The following is a 20994-nucleotide window of genomic DNA, read 5'->3' on the forward strand; positions in this document are numbered from 1 at the left end:
GATATGTACCACAGGCTTTTAAGTTAGCTGTAATTAAACCTTTACTTAAGAAACCTTCGCTTGATGGAGATGACTTAAAAATTACAGACCTATATCCAATCTTCCATTCTTATCTAAAATTCTTGAGAAAATAGTTGCTAATCAAATGTGTGAGCATTTACACAGCAATGACCTGTTTGAAGAGTTTCAGTCAGGCTTCAGAGCTCATCATAGCACTGAAACAGCTCTGCTGAAAGTCACTAATGATATTCTTATGGCCTCAGATAATGGACTTGTGTCTGTTCAGGTTCTGTTAGATCTCAGTGCTGCATTTGATACAGTCGACCATAATATTCTCTTAAAAAGGCTGGAATATGCTGTAGGGATCAGGGGAACAGCGCTTGGCTGGTTTAAATCTTATTTGTCTGACAGATTCCAGTTTGTTCATGTAAATGATAAATCATCTTTAAACTCCAGGGTTAATTGTGGAGTACCACAGGGTGCCGATTCTCTTTACTATATATATGCTTCCAATAGGTCAAATTATCAGGCAGCATGGGATAAATTCTCACTGTTACGCTGATGATACTCAGCTTTACTTATCCATGAATCCTGATGAGCCCAACCAGTTAGATAGACTACAAGCATGTCTTGAAGACATAAAAACTGGGATGACTTTAAATTTTCTGCTTCTAAATTCAGACAAGACAGAAATTGTCGTCTTTGGACCGGAGTCTTTAAAAAAGAAACTGCTTAGTCAATCACTTAACCTGGATGGCACTGAATTGACCTCCGGTAATAAAGTAAAAAATCTTGGTGTTATTTTTGAACAAGATGTCATTTAAATCCCATATTAAACAGGTTTTTAGGATTTCCTTCTTTCACCTCCGGAACATTGCCAAAATTAGAAATATCCTATCCAGGAGTGACGCTGAAAAACTAGTCCATGCATTTGTTACTTCAAGCCTGGACGTTTGTAATTCGTTACTATCAGGATGTCCACAAAATGCAATTAAAAGCCTTCAGCTGATTCAAAATGCTGTGGCAACTTTCTGTTCTCTCTCTTTTCTCTTCCTAGAAGCTACACCTGGCCTGACTCTGTGACACCTTTCTGGAGGGGGACATCGTCCGAGCTTCTGCTGGCAACAACTTAATGCTCACCCTCTACCGATGATCCACATGGCCCTGTCTTTCAGTGTTTAACCCTTTCTCTCTCCTACACATAGCTACTGACTGAGCTTTTACTGTAACTAATTATATGTGCTCTCTTTCAGACTCTAAGCTTGAAAACTGGCTTAAAGTTTATCTGTTCTTTCTTTCTAGATGAAACGACTAAAGGAACTATATCCATTAACGTTTACTTTTCCTTCCCATAGAAAGTACTCCTGGATCACTGCTTCTGTATTCTTTTTGTGTCTCTGCTCTGTTCTCTCAAACCCCCAGTCGGTCGTGGCAGATGGCCGCTAACACTGAGCCTGGTTCTGGTTCTGCTGGAGGTTTCTTCCTGTTCAAAGGGAGTTTTTCCTCTCCACTGTCGCTACATGCATGCTCAGTATGAGGGATTGCTTCAAAGTCAACGCCAGTGACTGTCCACTGTCTCTACATGCTCATCCAGGAGGAGGGAATGCTGCAAGTCACTGACTGGATGCAATCTGCTGGGTTTCCTTAGATAGAAAAACTTTTTATCCAATTTGAATAAATAACTGAATCTGACTGCACTGTTCAATGATTAGGATTAATTGGAATGTATGTACCTGACTGTTGTGAAGTGCCTTGAGATGACATGTGTTGTGAATTGGTGCTATATAAATAAACTGAATTGAATTGATCTTAGAGTTTCTGCCTGTCCTTAGTGTCTCCTTACAATCATGAACACAGTTTCCTTCAATAAACACACATTTCTGCTTTCTTCTCATGTTTAACTTAGTACTTTTTTTTCTTTTTGTCAGTGTTTTTTATTGCTTCCTGATTTGATCTAATGTAAAACTGTGTGTTGCCTGTCTGTCTTTGATTTTACAAAAGCAGTACTAATTCGCCTCCCCTACTGGTTTCACAACATTTTACCTAAGATGGAAACCTGTCACATGTTGTTGAGGGAGGTAAACAAAGCACTGGGTCAAAATGAGACATGTAATTCTGAGGCTCAGCAACAGGTCATAGACTAGAAAGGTGATGTACAGATAACTAATATTGATACACTGAGGATTACAAAGACCTGACTGTTCACAGAATCACAAATGATCATTTAGAACTTTATTACTGTAAACAGATTCTTTGTATTTATTTATTAAACATGTGAAAATGTTTTCTGAATTCAGCATAGGTTTCAGTCTTACCACTTCATGCAGAAAGACAGCTTGTTTCACTTTACGTGATCATGGCAGCACTTGTCTTCCATATTTGCTTGGCAACAGCACTGGAATAACGTCAGTGTGCTGCCCTCCTCTGGCCACATTTGATTACTACACGTTCTTTAACTACAGGTCCTTCTCAAAATATTAGCATATTGTGATAAAGTTCATTATTTTCCATAATGTCATGATGAAAATTTAACATTCATATATTTTAGATTCATTGCACACTAACTGAAATATTTCAGGTCTTTTATTGTCTTAATACGGATGATTTTGGCATACAGCTCATGAAAACCCAAAATTCCTATCTCACAAAATTAGCATATCATTAAAAGGGTCTCTAAACGAGCTATGAACCTAATCATCTGAATCAACGAGTTAACTCTAAACACCTGCAAAAGATTCCTGAGGCCTTTAAAACTCCCAGCCTGGTTCATCACTCAAAACCCCAATCATGGGTAAGACTGCTGACCTGACTGCTGTCCAGAAGGCCACTATTGACACCCTCAAGCAAGAGGGTAAGACACAGAAAGACATTTCTGAACGAATAGGCTGTTCCCAGAGTGCTGTATCAAGGCACCTCAGTGGGAAGTCTGTGGGAAGGAAAAAGTGTGGCAGAAAACGCTGCACATCGAGAAGAGGTGACCGGACCCTGAGGAAGATTGTGGAGGAGGGCCGATTCCAGACCTTGGGGGACCAGCGGAAGCAGTGGACTGAGTCTGGAGCCACCGTACACAGGCGTGTGCAGGAAATGGGCTACAGGTGCCGCATTCCCCAGGTCAAGCCACTTTTGAACCAGAAACAGCGGCAGAAGCGCCTGACCTGGGCTACAGAGAAGCAGCACTGGACTGTTGCTCAGTGGTCCAAAGTACTTTTTTCGGATGAAAGCAAATTCTGCATGTCATTCGGAAATCAAGGTGCCAGAGTCTGGAGGAAGACTGGGGAGAAGGAAATGCCAAAATGCCAGAAGTCCATTGTCAAGTACCCACAGTCAGTGATGGTCTGGGGTGCCGTGTCAGCTGCTGGTGTTGGTCCACTGTGTTTTATCAAGGGCAGGGTCAATGCAGCTAGCTATCAGGAGATTTTGGAGCACTTCATGCTTCCATCTGCTGAAAAGCTTTATGGAGATGAAGATTTCATTTTTCAGCACGACCTGGCACCTGCTCACAGTGCCAAAACCACTGGTAAATGGTTTACTGACCATGGTATCACTGTGCTCAATTGGCCTGCCAACTCTCCTGACCTGAACCCCATAGAGAATCTGTGGGATATTGTGAAGAGAACGTTGAGAGACTCAAGACCCAACACTCTGGATGAGCTAAAGGTCGCTATCGAAGCATCCTGGGCCTCCATAAGACCTCAGCAGTGCCACAGGCTGATTGCCTCCATGCCACGCCGCATTGAAGCAGTCATTTCTGCAAAAGGATTCCCGACCAAGTATTGAGTGCATAACTGTACATGATTATTTGAAGGTTGACGTTTTTTGTATTAAAAACACTTTTCTTTTTTTGGTCGGATGAAATATGCTAATTTTGTGAGATAGGAATTTTGGGTTTTCATGAGCTGTATGCCAAAATCATCCGTATTAAGACAATAAAAGACCTGAAATATTTCAGTTAGTGTGCAATGAATCTAAAATATATGAATGTTAAATTTTCATCATTACATTATGGAAAATAATGAACATTATCACAATATGTTAATATTTTGAGAAGGACCTGTACATGAAACTGAAACATTAATAAATTATGACAAAGTGCCGACATTAATGAGAGATGTTAGTGAATGTAATGTTAGAGTCTGAGTGTCCTGCAGTCCAAATGAAACCCAGTCTGTAAGTCTCTGCACGTACATGTTTGTTTCAAACAAAGATCTGCAACAGTTGCTGCAAAGAATAAATTCAGCGTTGTCTCTAGAGCTACAACAAGCCACACAGTTAACCACAAGGAACTAGTCTGAAACGAGATAGATTTACCTAGTTTAAAAGCTTACATTTTAATTTGTATTACGTGATTGTCACTTTTTTGCTGGAAATGTGATCCATTAGAAATAATTATGTCTACAAAGCTTATTCATAAATGGTTATAATTCCTAAACCTAACCCTGACCAGCTAACATAATAAAAACTAAAAACTCTTAAGATTTTAAAATCTTGGTAGGTATGAAGAATGCAAAAAAAAACAAAAACAAACAAACAAAGACATCTTTATTGGCTATTGTATCTCAAAGTTTTCAGTCACTGCAACGTTCTCTCAGTTAAGATGTAACTGCAATATGGCGCTGTGTTGGCGACAGGGGTCGGGGTTCAAAGTGCGTGGTCTAAGGTATGGTGGCCGAAATAAAAGTATCTCCTTCATTATCCCTCCGGTTTTCTGCTCTTGTGCAAAATTCTGTTCCCCTGCGAAGATCTATTCCAACCGGTGGATCCGACTGTCTTCACAGCTTTTCTGATCGAATTGTCGGTAAAACGACGAAACGTAATCATGTCAAGTTTGTTACTTGATGTTTTCATCTACAGCTTCAAGGAAAAAAACGAATAAATACGTTTCTTTTGATCAAAGAGAGAATCTAAGTCTTTTCCAACTTGTGTCATGTTCACTTTTAACCTGACGGACATCAGTCAGTCACCAATACATCGTGTTTATTTATATTTTTTTATTACAGATATAAATCAAATGAAAGTTGACTCGATACGAAAACAATCAGGCTTCCTGAAAAGATGAAAGTGTAGCTTATTATTCAGTTAAATCGCCTTCTAATGTAAAATAAGACAAAATACTGGATTAATGAAACATATTTCTAGTAGCTAATTTTTGATCTTTTATCTAAAATTTATTTTGACTGTCCGAAATATTCTGTTCCCCCCTCATAACATGGGAACAAATTAATTTACCAGCAAGTTTGTGTGTTCATTCCTCTTATCATGGACAATAAATCCTGTGAATCTGGACACATTTGCTGTATATCACAGAAACCAATGTGCCCTACCTGAGAGGACAAGCAAACAGGTCACCCTTACTGTAGAACTCATAACCTCCAACCTTCTATATAACTATTACTTTATTTAACTTCTACAAAACAAATCTTAAACAACAATGGCAAATTCCAAAAAGCCAACAGAAATCTTTCCATAAACCCTCTAAGAACACGCCAAATAAACAAAGCATTCCCCTGCTGGTAGGCTTCCAACACTTGCCTGATGAAACCATCTGTTATATGCATCACATTGGATCTAAAACAAAAATTGAATTTGCATTTTATATGAGAATAAACTACCAACAGAACTATATTCCTTTTTAATGTAATAAAATGTTCAGTGTTTTAATTTATGTATGTACCCATGTAAAGTCAGTTTGATGTTCCTCTTCACAGCAGTATTGGCAAAGGTCCTTTAAGTTAGAAATTAACCTTGTGAAAACCATGTTCAGTTGTCATGCTGTACAAATTTTACTTTACAAACCAACATGATACAAACTGGTCATACTGTAGAATCCAGTGAGTTAAAGCTTAGAACTGTAATACCATGGCACCTTTGCTGTAAGACACCAATAAAATAAAGACTTACTGGACATTTAATCACTTTTTATATTATTACAATGAGAAGTAAATCAAGACCAGCAGCAAAACAAGTATGGATTAGAAGGCAAAGATAAAACACACATTTCGGTGAGTGGTTATTCAGGTGCAGGGCGCAACAGGCTCCATAGCCAAAGCATTTGAGATATCGACAGGTATTAAAACAAAGACAGAAATTCTGTGCCACGAGCTTTTTCCAGTGATTAGGTCTCACTCAGATGAAGGCCTTGCATAACCAAGTACCTGTTGTTAGGCATCTTAACCTTTTTTATCAATTTACTGGGGAGCATTAGAAAGTATTTCACAGTCCGGTCTGAGCTACCGCACCCTGTTGGCGGTCAGACGCCTCGGAGCTCCTCCGGTCCTTGGTCCCCATGAAGCGATCACACTATCTAAAAACTCTTAAAGGAACGACTTTCAACCAGTTTCTAACTTTTAGCTTCTTTAATCTAAATTAAGGCAGAGGAATGATTACAGAGATCAGCGCTGAGGCTCTCATCTCGGACCATCGCAGTCTGTTAGAGGATGACGAAGAGCCTCGTTAGGTCACATGTAGTTTTATATCTGGCAATCCAATGCTATGGATGTGCTCTCCCTCAGTGATTATCAGTAGACTATGTGTCACCATTGTGGTGTCTATCTGTTAGGTTGTGTAGTAGCTGGTGTCCATCCTTAATCTAAGTGTGCTGTAGGTTTCTAATCAACCCAGTTATACCGGCTGCTCCACTATCAAACCCAGTGCCCCAGCTTCAGGTCATTTATGACAAACCTTGGGCCATTTATCCTTGAACTGTATGTCTATGAGCATTCTTATCCTATTGTAACAAAAGGGAAACATTAGAACTTATATTTTATTTCACTATAGTATAAATGGGAAAAACAGCTATGAGTCATATTAATAAAGGTTATTCCTAACAACTCCCCTGATGAGGTGTCATTTAAAGGCACCTCACTAATTTAGATCAGTTAACCCCCTAGGCACTGGGCAGTGGACTGCCTGCAACTGGGTACCCACCCCCCGAAACAATCATTCAACCCTGTAAGTGTGTGTTAAACCTATATATGACCAGGGAATCTCCTTCCAGCTGTCACGTGGTTCCTCCCCCCCCAGGGAGGAACACCATCTCTCCGGTAGACCCCTGGTTGTGTAAGCAACAGTTGAACCACCTAGTGGAGACGAGTCTAACCCTATCAAACCTGTATGTGTATGATTTAGAGAAACGAGAGAAAGGACAACAGCCTGAAGCACAGCAGAAAATTCTGTCTAACATCATGTGAATCAGTTAATGTAGACCCTAAGTGTTGATTGTCTTCATCCATCTTCTCTGCCCCCTGAGTGACATCCATCCCCAAGCGTCCTTTGGCAGGTTCAGCTACCTGAAAAGGTTAGTCTTAAAATGGAATAAAGAATCATATGTTCATACCGGGCAGATTACGCCCAATTGTAGGTAATTAGGAACTACTATTATTATCATTAAAGTAGGCCACATAGTGGCTTAATCATATGGATCTTAGACAAAAATATTTCATCATAATCAAAAACAATGTACCTGTTTAGCACAATTAGAAAACTTTTCACTTTAAAGCAGCCTCCATTTGTAACTTATAACATGTCCTAAAAATCAACCTATGGAGAGGTGAACACATTACTAAAAATAACCTGCAAGGTCCTATTGATACTTTCATTCTATTGCTTAACTAATTTCATTTAATCAATCTCTCATTAACTTACAGTCCAGACCAAAAGTTTGGACACACCTTCTCATTCAAAGACTTTTCTTTATTTTCATGACTATGAATATTGTAGCTTCACACTGAAGGCATCAAAACTATGAATTAACACATGTGGAATTATATACTGAACAAAAAAGTGTGAAACAACTGAAAATATGTCTTATATTCTAGGTTCTTCAAAGTAGCCACCTTTTGCTTTGATTACTGCTCCACACACTCTTGGTATTCTGTTGATGAGCTTCAAGAGGTAGTCACCTGAAATGGTTTTCCAACAGTCTTGAAGGAGTTCCCAGAGATGCTTAGCACCTGTTGGCCCTTTTGCCTTCACTCTGCAGTCCAGCTCACCCCAAACCATCTCAATTGAGTTCAGGTCCGGTGACTGTGGAGGCCAGGTCATCTGGCGCAGCACCCCATCACTCTCCTTCTTGGTCAAATAGCCCTTACACAGCCTGGAGGTGTGTTTGGGGTCATTGTCCTGTTGAAAAATAAATGATGGTCCAACTAAACGCAAACCGGATGGAATAGCATGCTGCTGCAAGATGCTGTGGTAGCCATGCTGGTTCAGTATGCCTTCAATTTTGAATAAATCCCCAACAGTATCACCAGCAAAGCACCCCCACACCATCACACCTCCTCCTCCATGCTTCATGGTGGGAACCAGGCATGTAGAGTCCATCCGTTCACCTCTTCTGCGCCGCACAAAGACATGGTGGTTGGAACCAAAGATCTCAAACTTGGACTCATCAGACCAAAACACAGATTTCCACTGGTCTAATGTCCATTCCTGGTGTTCTTTAGGCCAAACAAGTCTCTTCTGCTTGTTGACTGTTCTAGAGATGTATCTGCTGCTAGAACTCTGTGTGGCATTGACCTGTTCTCTAATCTGAGCTGCTGTTAACCTGCGATTTCTGAGGCTGGTGACTCGGATGAACTTATCGTCCTCAGCAGAGGTGACTCTTGGTCTTCCTTTCCTGGGGCGGTCCTCATGTGAGCCAGTTTCTTTGTAGCGCTTGATGGTTTTTGCAACTGCACTTGGGGACACTGTCAAAGTTTTCCCAATTGTTCAGACTGACTGACCTTTATTTCTTAAAGTAATGATGGCCACTCATTTTTCTTTACTTAGCTGCTTTTTTCTTGCCATAATATAAATTCTAACAGTCTATTCAGTAGGACTATCAGCTGTGTACTGTATCCAGCTCCTGCACAACACTATTTTGTTCAGTATATAATTCCACGTGTTAATTCATAGTTTTGATGCCTTCAGTGTGAAGCTACAATATTCATAGTCATGAAAATAAAGAAAACTCTTTGAATGAGAAGGTGTGTCCAAACTTTTGGTCTGTACTGTATGTGATTATCTGTACAGCATTCATACCATTAAATCAAATATTCTGATTCCTTTAATATCAACATTATTCATTAAGTCACAGAAATCACTGTAAAGGATATCGGCTCAGACGGCGGGCCACCTTTTCACTTATGGTTTATCCTCTGTCAATCCAGTAAGCCTGATCACGGCCCCCTCTTTCTTACACCCTTGATTTGAGGGGCCCGTCCCCTTAACTATTTGCATCTGACAGGCGGTTGGCACTCCCAGACCCCCTGAGTCCATGAAGCCCATGGTTGTAGTCATGCCCCTAAGGATGTTGTATAAGCTGTAGCAGTGAGTGGTGCGGCAGGTAAGCAACAAGGGCAGATATATTTAATTAAGGCAGCAAAGAGATGATTAGAAAAGGCCACAGAATTATACATCCATAACAATCCCCCTGTTGAGGCGGGAAAAACCCACCTCACATCAATCAATGTGTCTAGTGCATATGGACCTAAACTAGAATATGGGAGGCAGTTCCTTCCGTCCGTCGCGTAACTCCGGCCCCCCAAACGCCAAACGGACATACTCTTTCAAGCTTTAAGCCAACAAATAGACTTTTTATTGTATACAGTCTGGGCCCCAGTGGTAACTCTATCAGAAATGAGCATGTCCAGGAAAAACCTGGGCCCCTAATAGGAGATAGTTGTAAAATCTCTGTGCTTATACGTGACAGAAAGAACAAAGCCAAAAGGATATGAGAAAATAATGAACAATCAACAAAAGCCATAAACTGTCAGGTACAACCAGACAGAGAGTTAATATCAGCAACTAAGTCATATAAACTGGCTTTACTGAACATTAGATCTCTGTCAGGAAAATCATTTTTAATCAATGACTTCATTACTGACCACGATCTTGATGTTCTGTTTTTAACAGAAACATGGTTACATGAATTTAATGAAGCTCCCATTCTGATAGAGGCGACGCCTCTGAACTACAATTTTCTTTGTGAGAGGAGACAGCAAAGAAAAGGTGGAGGGGTAGCCACTTTGTTTAAAGATTTATTAGAGTGTAAAAAAGTATTTCTGGGCAAATTTGACTCTTTTGAATATTTGGCTCTCCAGGTAAAGAGCCCTGTCCGAACAATGTTCTTGAATATTTACAGGCCTCCTAAGTCCAAAGCAAACTTTATCAGTGATTTTAATGAGCTTTTATCTGTGATTTGTGTTTATTATGACTGTTTAATTATTGTGGGAGACTTCAACATTCACATGGACAATCCTGAAGACAGAAGTCCAATAGATCTATGTGACACTCTTAGAAATTTTGGTTTGACTCAACATGTTAAACAGCAAACGCACAAACAGGGACATATTTTGGACTTGATCATCACTAAGGGTCTAAACATTTCCAGGCTGTCTGTAACTGATGTTGCCCTATCTGACCACTTTTCTGTTATTTTTGAAAGCATCATCTGCAATGACTCAGTTTGCCAAAGAGACATGATAAGAAAACGCATCTTTAAGGACGGTGCTGCTGAAACCTTTAACCAGATTTACTCTTCTACCTCCACTTTGCCCTGTAACACTGTAGATGAGCTGGTAGAAAACTTTCATTCTAAAATCTCGGACATCATTGATTCAATTGCTCCAATTAAAGTGAAAGTCGTTTCTCGGGAGAAAAGGTCTCCGTGGAGAAGTGCTCCACCAGTCAGAAGTGAAAAAAAGGAGTGTCGAAAAGTTGAACGCAGGTGGCGAAAGACTGGACTCCAGGTTCACTACATTATCTATAAAGAAAGACAATATATAGATATAACCTACAACTGAAAAATGCAAGGGAATCTTTCTTTTCTGAGATCATCAGCAAAAACATTACCAATGCTCGTGCATTATTTGCCACGGTCAACAGGTTAACAAACCCTCCTGTAACTGTAACATCTGAACTCCACTCTACCAGGGCCTGCAATGAATTTGCTAAATTCTTTACTTAAAAAACCCAAAAGATCAGAGGGGCAGTCAGCACATCAACTCCAGGACCAATGTTGTCTCCAACTAGAACTGATTTTGACAAAGTTTCTCAATTTCACCAAATAAACTGCAAAATCTTAGAAGAAATCGTACAGCAACTAAGCTCTTCTTCCTGCTGTCTCAATCTTTTACCCACAGCTTTCCTTAAGAAAGCTTTGCCTGTAATAACATCTGATTTAACTCAAATAATAAACACGTCCCTTTTGTCAGGTGTTTTTCCCCAGGCCCTAAAAACAGCACTTATCAAACCTCTATTGAAAAAGAGCAACTTGGACAAGCTGCTACTACAGAACTACAGGCCTATATCAAACCTCCCCTTCATCAGTAAGATTATTGAAAAAGCTGTGTTTCAACAGTTAAACAACTTCCTAACTATGACCAACCGCTTCGATGTCTTCCAGTCAGGCTTGCTGCTCACCACAGTACAGACTGCTCTTGTCAAGGTGTTCAATGACATCCGTATAAATGCAGACTGTGGAAGAACCACAGTGCTGGTATTATTGGACCTTAGTGCAGCATTTGACACTGTTGATCACTCCATTTTATTAGAGCGCCTGGAAAACTGGGTCAGTCTTTCTGGTACAGCACTCAACTGGTTAAAATCCTACTTGAAGGACATGGACTTTTTTGTGTCAGTAGGTAACTTTACATCAGAGACCACAAAAATCACATGTGGCGTTCCCCAAGGGTCCATCTTAGGGACCCTTCTATTCAATATCTACATGCTCCCCCTAACTCAGATTTTAATAAACAATAACATAAGTTATCATAACTATGCAGACGACACACAGCTATATGTTACGATGTCACCAGGTGACCATGAACCCATTCAAGCGCTGGGTAAATGCTTAGAAGAAATCCGTGCATGGATGGGTCAAACATTTCTTCAGCTGAATCAAAACAAAACTGAAGTAATAATCTTTGGACCAAAGGAAGAGCGTTTAAAAGTTAGCACACAGCTTCATTAATACAGCCAGAAACCACCAATCAGGCTCGAAACCTGGGTGTAGTGATGGACTCAGACCTGAGCCTTCAGAGGCACATAAAGATAGTAACAAGGTCGGCCTTCAATCACCTAAAGAACATCTCCAGGATTAAAGGACTAATGTCTCAGCAGGACCTTGAAAAACTAATTAATGCGTTCATCTTTAGTAGAATTGATTACTGCAACGGTGTCTTCACAGGTCTGCCTAAAAAGTCAATCAGACAGCTGCAGTTGATCCAGAACACTGCTGCCCGCGTCCTCACTAGAACTAAGAAAGTGGAGCACATCACCCTGGTTCTAAAGTCCTTACACTGGCTGCCTGTAGCTCAGAGAATAGAGTTTAAAATACTTTTGTTAGTCTATAAATCACTGAATGGCTTAGCATCAAAATACATTACAGACTTGTTGTCAGTGTATCAACCAGCCAGACCTCTCAGGTCTTCTGGCTCAAATCTACTCTACATACACAGAACCAGAACCAAACATGGAGAAGAAGCTTTTAGTTCTTATGCTCCACTAATCTGGAATAAACTCCCAGAAATCTGTAAAAGCGCCAAAACCCTAAGTTGCTTTAAATCAAGATTAAAAACTTATTTGTTTAGAGTGGCCTTTAACTGGGCCATCTAAACATTATAAGCTACGTTTTCAGTCCAATATTATCCATCATTCTATTCTCTTTATTTTTTTAATTACCTGTGTTGTTTGATTTTCTGTATCATTGTAATGTTTTTCCTTATGTACAGCCCCTTGAATGCCTTGTTGCCGAACAGCACTATAAAAATAAACTTGACTTGACTTGACATCCCATGTGCAGGTTTCTTGAAATTTTATAAATGGGCATCATAAACAAAGTATGTGTAGTCCATAGCCAACTATATCCAAAATGTGGAACCAAAAAATAATTTATACAGATGTTTACAATGATTGTGGCCAGAATCCTGATCCAGCCTGGTATCATGAGTGCTTAAATTAATTACATTATGCACACCTAACATACAACCTATGTAGCTATTATAAAACTAACTGTAGCTGAAGCTGGTTACAAAAAGGCTGGTTTACAAGCAAAACACTGCAAAGGAACAACAACTGATCAGAAGTAATTTATGTTTGTCTGTGCTGTGTTTAGTAAGGTAAAAGGGTAAGAAAAGGTGAGAGTTGCTGATTTGTTTTTCTTTTTAAACAGTATTTCCACATAACTAACGTTTCTCATTTAGTAGCATACAGTTTTGTCATTTTTCATTTATAACAATCTCATTTAGCCTCTCCTTGCAGCCTTTGCAGACACATTGTTATAAAGCACTTTCCCAAGCTTTAAAAATCCATCATCTGACAATGGTGCAACAATCAAAGCATTTTTATCCAATAATCTGACTGAACTTGTGCCATTTTGCAAAGAAGAATAGACAAAAATGTCAGCCTTTAAATGTTTAACGCTGGGAAAAAAGCACACAAAAGACTGCAGTGAATAGTGGTTCTACAAAGTACTGGTTCAGGAGACCTGAATTCAAATGCAGCTTACTTATTTTTATCTGAGGGACAAATTGTAAAAGTTCTAAATTTTGAACTACTTGTAGTTTCTTTCAAGATTCTTTATTTTCATTATTTTACCATAGTGAAATTTTTCTGAGACCCGGCTCAAAAGATACACATGTAGGTTATAAACATTTACAAAATGTAAAAACACTTATAGAAAAAGAGAACATATGGACGGAATGTGGCATGTAGTATTTAGTATTTACATAAAGTCCAGCTTGTGCTGAAACAGTCTGAGATGGGCTGGTGGTTTGTTTATTGTCAGCAGGGATGTTTAGTGTCTGCCTGCAGGGGGACAGTAGTTTTTTAGGCATATAGGTAAAAAGTTGTTAATCATTTCAAATGAGTCACCATTATTAAGTAAAATTATATTAATTATTTATATCTCTTGTTTTACCCATTCAAAGCAATTAATCTGATGAAGTACCTCAGTCCTATATTTCGTCTCTGAGCCGCCATCACAGAGCCAGCTGGTCTGCTTTGGCACATTGTCCTGACCTCAGACCACATGAGACAGCATCTGACTGCAGAATAGCTGCTTTAGGGTGCCTTCAGTTCAGCTTTACTTCCATGTTTGCACTTCTCATCCATCTGCGTCAGCTGCAAAGGTCTCACTGCACTCTAACAGCATATCATACATTTGGCCAGCAGGTGTCGCTGTAACACTGCTGCAGCCTTAATGACAAACGTTGCTTTGTCATCTCTGAGACTGCTTACTGTGAAAGGCTGATTGTTTTATTAATTTCTTTAATAAGATTTTAAAAAATCTTTTTAAAGATCGGTGACTTACTCCTGGTCCTGCACTAAAAAGGACTCCTTGTGTTATGAACAATGTGGCTTATGATGCTGAAGTTGGTGTCTGATTCACAGCTTATTATTCTGTACTAAATCAGCTTTTACTGCATCTTCTGAAGAAGTTTGGATTGTATTTGATCATCTCCAGTTTAACATCTGAAATATTAACCTGCTCAGAATCAGTGTTTAAAACTGACCAGAGAATCCTTAGAAAATGCAATTTGAGGTTTATGAAACCATTTTTCTATTTGTGAAAAACAAGGTGAATCATTAGAACTCTTTCCTTTAGGCCCTACTTAACTTGAGAATAACTTGAAATGGTCAGTATTTTTTACTTTTGCTGTAATTCCCCTTACTGTACTTTATTTATTTGTTTATTTGTTTGTTTAACCTTATGGACCTTTGTGTATATCTGCATGTTTCCGTTTGCCTTTCACTTTGTAGCTGGTTCACATGAATATCCCCTGGTGGGACAATAAAGAATATTTCTATTCTATTCTATTCTTTTCAGACAGATTTAGATCCTTTTTAACTTAAAGTTAATGAAACCTAAGCTTTATATGAGAGAAAATATTCTACATTTTTTGAATGTGTATACATCTATTTGTCTGTGTGAATTAATATCACATCGAAATGTCTATACCTCACTACTGGACTGAGTGGTTTTTTTGAGTGGCCCCAGTTCTAATTTTCCAATAATGTTGTATCTTAGAGGCCCCCATCTTCCAAAGCTATATGGAGGCGCCCGTGATGAAGAAGGAGAAAGGGAGAGGGAATGGAGAGCTGGGGAGAAAGGGATGGAAGAAAACAGACGATGAGCGAAAAGAGGAGGAGGAGGAGGAGGAGCAGCAGCGAGGAGGCAGGCAGTCACAGGAGGAATCGGCGACAGCGGCAGGACAATGGGCTGTCTCCGCTACAGATCATAACGGGCACCGGGTTTGCTTTAACTAACTGGATTACCAGGTAAGGCTTGCGGGGGAACGGGTCACCTCCGGGCTCGGTGTTGGTGGCTCAGTGTTCCGCTTTTTAAATGTGTTGTTTGTCAGCGGCAGAAGGGGGGAGGACGCAGGAAGGAAGCAGCGCTGCAGCTCAGCAGCAGACACCCAGCGGGGCCTGCTGACTGTCTGCCTCCGGCTCGCAAACCGGCCGGTGACACCGAACTATTCAGCCGCAGACCAGACTGGACCTCCACTGTTCATGTCCGAACCGAGTGGCCCGAAACGACTCGACAGATCATAGCGAGAAAACACACCCGGAACATCCCAGTTCGCTTGATTGAACATACGCGCCCTGCCATACTGCCTTATAAAAATCAGTAATTTAACATTTTAACATCCCCAGCAGAGATGATCATTACTGAGAATATAAACTTTGACTTGTGTTGATCCTACAGCCTCGCTTGATTAATTCGGCTGAAATGTTATGTATTAAAATTTTGAATCTAAATCTAAATTTAACTGTAAAGTAAAATTTTTGCAAATGCATGTATAGCGATATAGTAAACATGAATTAACGAGAGCAGGGTAGTGAGGATCAACTGTAAATTACAAATATATATGCACACTCGGAAAAGAAACGCCTCCAAACAAAAATCCTGTTTCCCAGCAGGAGTTTGGCCAACAAAGCCTTTCTCCCAGCCCAGAATGAATCTTCGCACCAGTCCAGGCCCGGTGTCTCCTGCACAGATGCGGGGATTGTCGTGGGAATAGACGGACTCATTGTGTTTACTATAATGCGCCTTCTGTTGGACGCTGCGTGTTTGTGACGCACGCAGACAGGCAGTGATGGGGAGATGCTGTGCAGGCATCACTCAGGCCGGTTCAGAAACATAACTGACCGCAGTGGTTTTAGAACCAGTGCCGATCTGATCCGAACAGACAGATGTGACTGGTCACACGCAGATGCCTGTGTGTATGTGTGGGATGTTGTCAGTGTTTGATGAGGAGGAAAGCAGGGATTGGGTGTGAAAAACCTGTCTGCATAAGATGAGGAGGATGATTTGTGCTGCTTTTATTTTAGAATGTGTTGAACTGACTTGCAGCGAGTGCGCATAGCATCTGCTGGGGGAGCCCAGGATCTCCTGATTTTAGATGCTATGAGAGAATATAATACACTGGAATCCAGGGATTTATATTACTGAAGTCACTAAAGCAGAAAGAACCAATTAAAGGGAAGGGAAGGGACAGAGGCTGATCTAAATCTTTTACTAGCTTTTATGACATGTAATAAACTGGGATTAGCACATTATCAGAATCAACCCAAAGCATAATGGAGCTAAGTAGCTGCTGAAGGCCTCCAAAACCAGTGTGGCAACTGCTCAGTAAGAAAAGACGCTATTAGCTGTTATAATAGTTGCTAAATGAGGTAATTGCCCAATTTGCATAATAGGCCATATGCATGTGTTTGTAGTTGTTGATGTAGAATAGAGGAATAACATCACAAGAAGGGAGTAAATAAAGCCCATTTCTTTGGCTTATTCAAAATATGTTTAGAGTAAGCATGGCTGGTAAATGGTATCAAAGTATATCAACTAAAACATGTCTAAACTGCTACAATATTTTGTCATGCATTTGTTTTGTTTTTTTAAACATTTTTGTTGGAGTAGTGGTCTTTAATCACATTTATTGGACATTAAACAGGAAGAGAAAGAAGGTGGGGGTGATAGGCAGCAAAGGTCCCGCGTTTCGGATTTGGATTCCGGACGGCTGCATTAAGGATTATGGCCTCTGGTGCGTGGGGCGCGCAATCTACCTCTACACCACACACCGCCCCCGTTTCTGCAGTCTTAACGTGAAGTCAGAGAAAGTCCTGGAGTGAACTGAAATTCCTGGCTGTAGAGAGCATATGGTAACACAGGGCCTCCTCCACCAGTTGCTGCGCACTGCTGTCAGCAGGCTAAAAGAAGGCTAATACACTTTTTTTTTGTGTACAAGAAAGACAAATTCTGCTCTCCTGAAATATTTCCTGTCATAAAAAGACAATCAAGATTTGGAAAAGAGTCTGTGTTTTTGCCCAAGTCTATCAAAATAACAACATATAAATGTTATAGATAACTCAATTATATAATCAATATGGGAAATTATATGGCTTGAACACCCCCTGTTCTCAATGTGCTGCTGCACGAGGACTGGGCCACCTCTGAGTGTTTTGGGACATGGCTGGGACACACGGCAGCACCTACTGCTCGTTGAAAAGATAAAAAACAATACTTGCTTTCAGGTTAGAGTCCACAAACATCTTAGATAACATCAGGAAAAGTCACGAGATTTGTTGCAGGTCAATTAAAAAAAGTTACTAGAGGGTTCTGAATGTTTGCTAAATATAGCAACAAAGTTGGCACACAATTCCAAACCAACAGGGGGATGACAACAAATGTCGATTTTTTTTTTTTTGTACTACTGATACATCAGTGGCATTGGGTCAATACGTGCCAGAGTTGCCATTTCGTCCCTTCCAAAAAAACCAGTCGTTCCTTTAAGAGTCTTTAGATAGAGTGTGTGATCGCTTCCGGGGTTCCAAGGACCGGAGGGGCTCCGAGGCGTCTGACCGCCAACAGGGTGCGGTAGCTCGGACAAATGTCAAAGCAGGAGCGTAACATCCCCAAGACCGGTGCAAACTGAGCCATGATTGGTCCAAAACACCCAAAATTACATAGGTCAAGATCAAGTCGCATTCTCTTAGATAATATCTACCCTCTACTGGCAGAGTTGACCTCTGAGCTCCAGAAGCCACAACAGAATGTCTTTAAGAACAAATCAGAATCAGAATCAGAATCAGAAAAGCTTTATTGCCAAGTACGTTTTTGGACATACAAGGAATTTGTTTTGGCGTAGTCGGTGCAATACAGTACAAATTAAACAGTACAAACATATCTACAATATAATATAAATATAAGTGCACAGTTTTAAGTGAGTGAGAGTAAATATAGAGCAGTATAAGATGCAAGAGCAATACAACAGTGCAGGTGATCATTGTGCAAGTAAAGCAGTGCAAGTAAGCAGGAGTCCAAGCTGAGCGTTAATGTAACGCATAGAGTTACAGGTTACAGGTGTCCTGTCAGCAAAAAAAGGGGGGGTGTGGGGGAAAGGGAGAGTGTCAAGGTGGTTTCCGGGCTTTGTTAACCAGGCTGGTGGCAGATGGGAAAAAACTGTTCTTGTGGCGTGAGGTTTTGGTCCGGATGGACCGCAGCCTCCTGCCAGAGGGGAGAGTCTCAAAGAGTCTGTGACCGGGGTGGGAGGGATCAGCCAGAATCCTCCCTGCCCGCTTCAGGGTCCTGGAGGTGTACAGTTCCTGGAGCGACAGTAGACTGCAGCCAATCACCTTCTCAGCAGACCGAATGACACGCTGCAGCCTGCCCTTATCCTTGGCTGTAGCAGCGGCGTACCAGATGGTGATGGAGGAGGTGAGGATGGACTCAATGATGGCTGTGTAGAAGTGCACCATCATAGTCTTTGGCAGGTTGAATTTCTTCAGCTGCCGCAGGAAGAACATCCTCTGCTGGGCTTTCTTGATGAGGGAGCTGATGTTTGGCTCCCACTTGAGATCCTGGGAGATGATGGTTCCCAGGAAGCGGAAAGATTCCACAGTGTCAATTGAGGAGTCACAGAGGGTGATGGGGGCAGGTGGGGCTGGGTTCTGCCTGAAGTTCACAACCATCTCCACTGTCTTTAGAGCGTTGAGCTCAAGGTTGTTCTGGCTGCACCAGTCCAACAGATGGTCCACCTCCCATCTGTATGCGGACTCGTCACCATCAGAGATGAGTCCGATCAGGGTGGTGTCGTCCGCAAACTTCAGAAGCTTGACAGACTGGTGACTGGAGGTGCAGCTGTTGGTGTACAGGGAGAAGAGCAGAGGAGAGAGAACACAGCCTTGGGGGGAACCGGTGCTGATGGTCAGGGAGTCAGAGACGTGCATCCCCAGCCTCACGCGCTGCTTCCTGTCAGACAGGAAGTCAGTGATCCACCTGCAGGTGGAGTCGGGCACACTCAGCTGGGAGAGCTTCTCCTGTAGCAGAACTGGGACGATGGTGTTGAAGGCAGAGCTGAAATCCACAAACAGCATCCTGGCATAGGTTCCTGTGGAGTCCAGGTGCCGGAGGATGAAGTGAAGGGCTAGGTTGACTGCATCATCTACAGACCTGTTGGCTCTGTAGGCAAACTGCAGGGGGTCAAGGAGGGGGTCGGTGATGTCTTTTAGGTGTGAGAGCACAAGGCGCTCAAAGGACTTCATCACCACAGAGGTCAGGGCGACGGGTCTGAAGTCATTAAGCCCTGTGGTCCTTGGCTTCTTGGGAACAGGGACGATGGTGGAGGACTTGAAGCAGGCTGGCACATGACATGTCTCCAGTGAGGTGTTAAAAATGTCTGTGAAGACTGGAGACAGCTGATCAGCGCAGTGCTTCAGGCTGGCTGGTGAGACAGAATCCGGACCAGCAGCTTTCCGGGGGTTCTGTCTCCTGAAGAGTTTGTTGACGTCCCTCTCCTGGATGGAAAGAGCCGTCCTCGGCGTGGGTAGGGGGCTGGTGGGGGGGAACTTCAGGGTGGGGGTTGGAGGTGCCAAGGCCCCTCTTGAGGTTGGGGAGGTGGGGGTGGTGGATTGTGGCTGCAGCTGTTGGGGGGCGTCGTGGAAGATGGTTGCAGGACTGTCCCTTTGTCTTTCAAAGCGGCAGTAGAACTCGTTCAAGTCGTTGGCGAGGCGTCGGTCGTTGATGGAGTGGGGGGCTTTCGGCTTGTAGTTGGTGATTTGCTTGAGCCCTTTCCAGACAGACGCAGAGTCGTTGGCTGAGAACTGGTTTTGGAGCTTCTCAGAGTACAGTCGTTTGGCCTCTTTCACTGCCTTGCCAAACTTGTACTTTGCCTCTCTGTATATGTCTTTGTCCCCACTCCTGAAGGCCTCTTCCTTATCCAGTCTTAACCTTCTGAGTTTAGCTGTGAACCAGGGTTTGTCGTTGTTGTAACTCACCCTGGTGCATGATGGTACACAGCTGTCCTCACAGAAGCTGATGTAGGAAGTCACAGCCTCTGTGTACTCGTCCAGACTGTTGGTAGTAGTCCTGAACACATCCCAGTCTGTACAGCCTAAACACGCCTGGAGATTCTCCACAGCCTCACTGCTCCACTTCCTTGTCGTCCTCACAACAGGTTTGCAGAGCTTAAGTTTCTGCCTGTATGCAGGAATCAGGTGGACCATGATGTGGTCGGATTGGCCCAGTGCAGCACGTGGGACGGCGTGATAAGCGTCTCTGATGGTGGTGTAACAGTGATCCAGAATGTTGTCCTCTCTGGTCGGACATTTTATAAACTGTCTATATTTGGGGAGTTCGTGGGTCAGATTACCTTTGTTAAAGTCACCAGCGACGATTACTAAGGAGTCCGGGTTGGTCCGCTCCACACTCAGTATCTGGTCGGCGAGCATGCGCTGTGCGACCTGCACGTTAGCTTGCGGTGGGATGTAAACACTGACCAGGATGAACGAAGCGAACTCACATCTGAACAGTTTTAAACACGCACACGTTCCATAAATAGGTATATAAAGTTAGTATTAGTTAAGCTGTACTGCTGGGTGCATTGATGAAACCACGGTGAAACTGTGATTTTAACAAGTAGAATTGGTGCAGCACACTTTTTATTTGGTAGGATTTGAACTAATATATATGAGGAGAAATTATGTAAAGGAAAACAGCTTAAGAAAAGTAGTTGA

At 41.8% G+C, this 20994-nt stretch overlaps 1 protein-coding gene across 1 annotated transcript in view; it reads left to right on the forward strand.

The window, feature by feature from the left end:
- Positions 1-15108: 15108 nt before the first annotated feature.
- LOC124862690 (neurabin-2-like) overlaps positions 15109-20994 on the forward strand; it is a 53656-nt gene continuing 47770 nt past the window's right edge. Inside the window, exon 1 of the mRNA XM_047356752.1 lies at positions 15109-15258. The gene's annotated coding sequence lies outside the window, so the exon portion shown is untranslated. The remainder of the gene's footprint in view (positions 15259-20994) is intronic.

This window comes from Girardinichthys multiradiatus, chromosome X, assembly GCF_021462225.1.
Source record: "Girardinichthys multiradiatus isolate DD_20200921_A chromosome X, DD_fGirMul_XY1, whole genome shotgun sequence".
In the NCBI taxonomy this organism is placed as follows: domain Eukaryota; kingdom Metazoa; phylum Chordata; class Actinopteri; order Cyprinodontiformes; family Goodeidae; genus Girardinichthys; species Girardinichthys multiradiatus.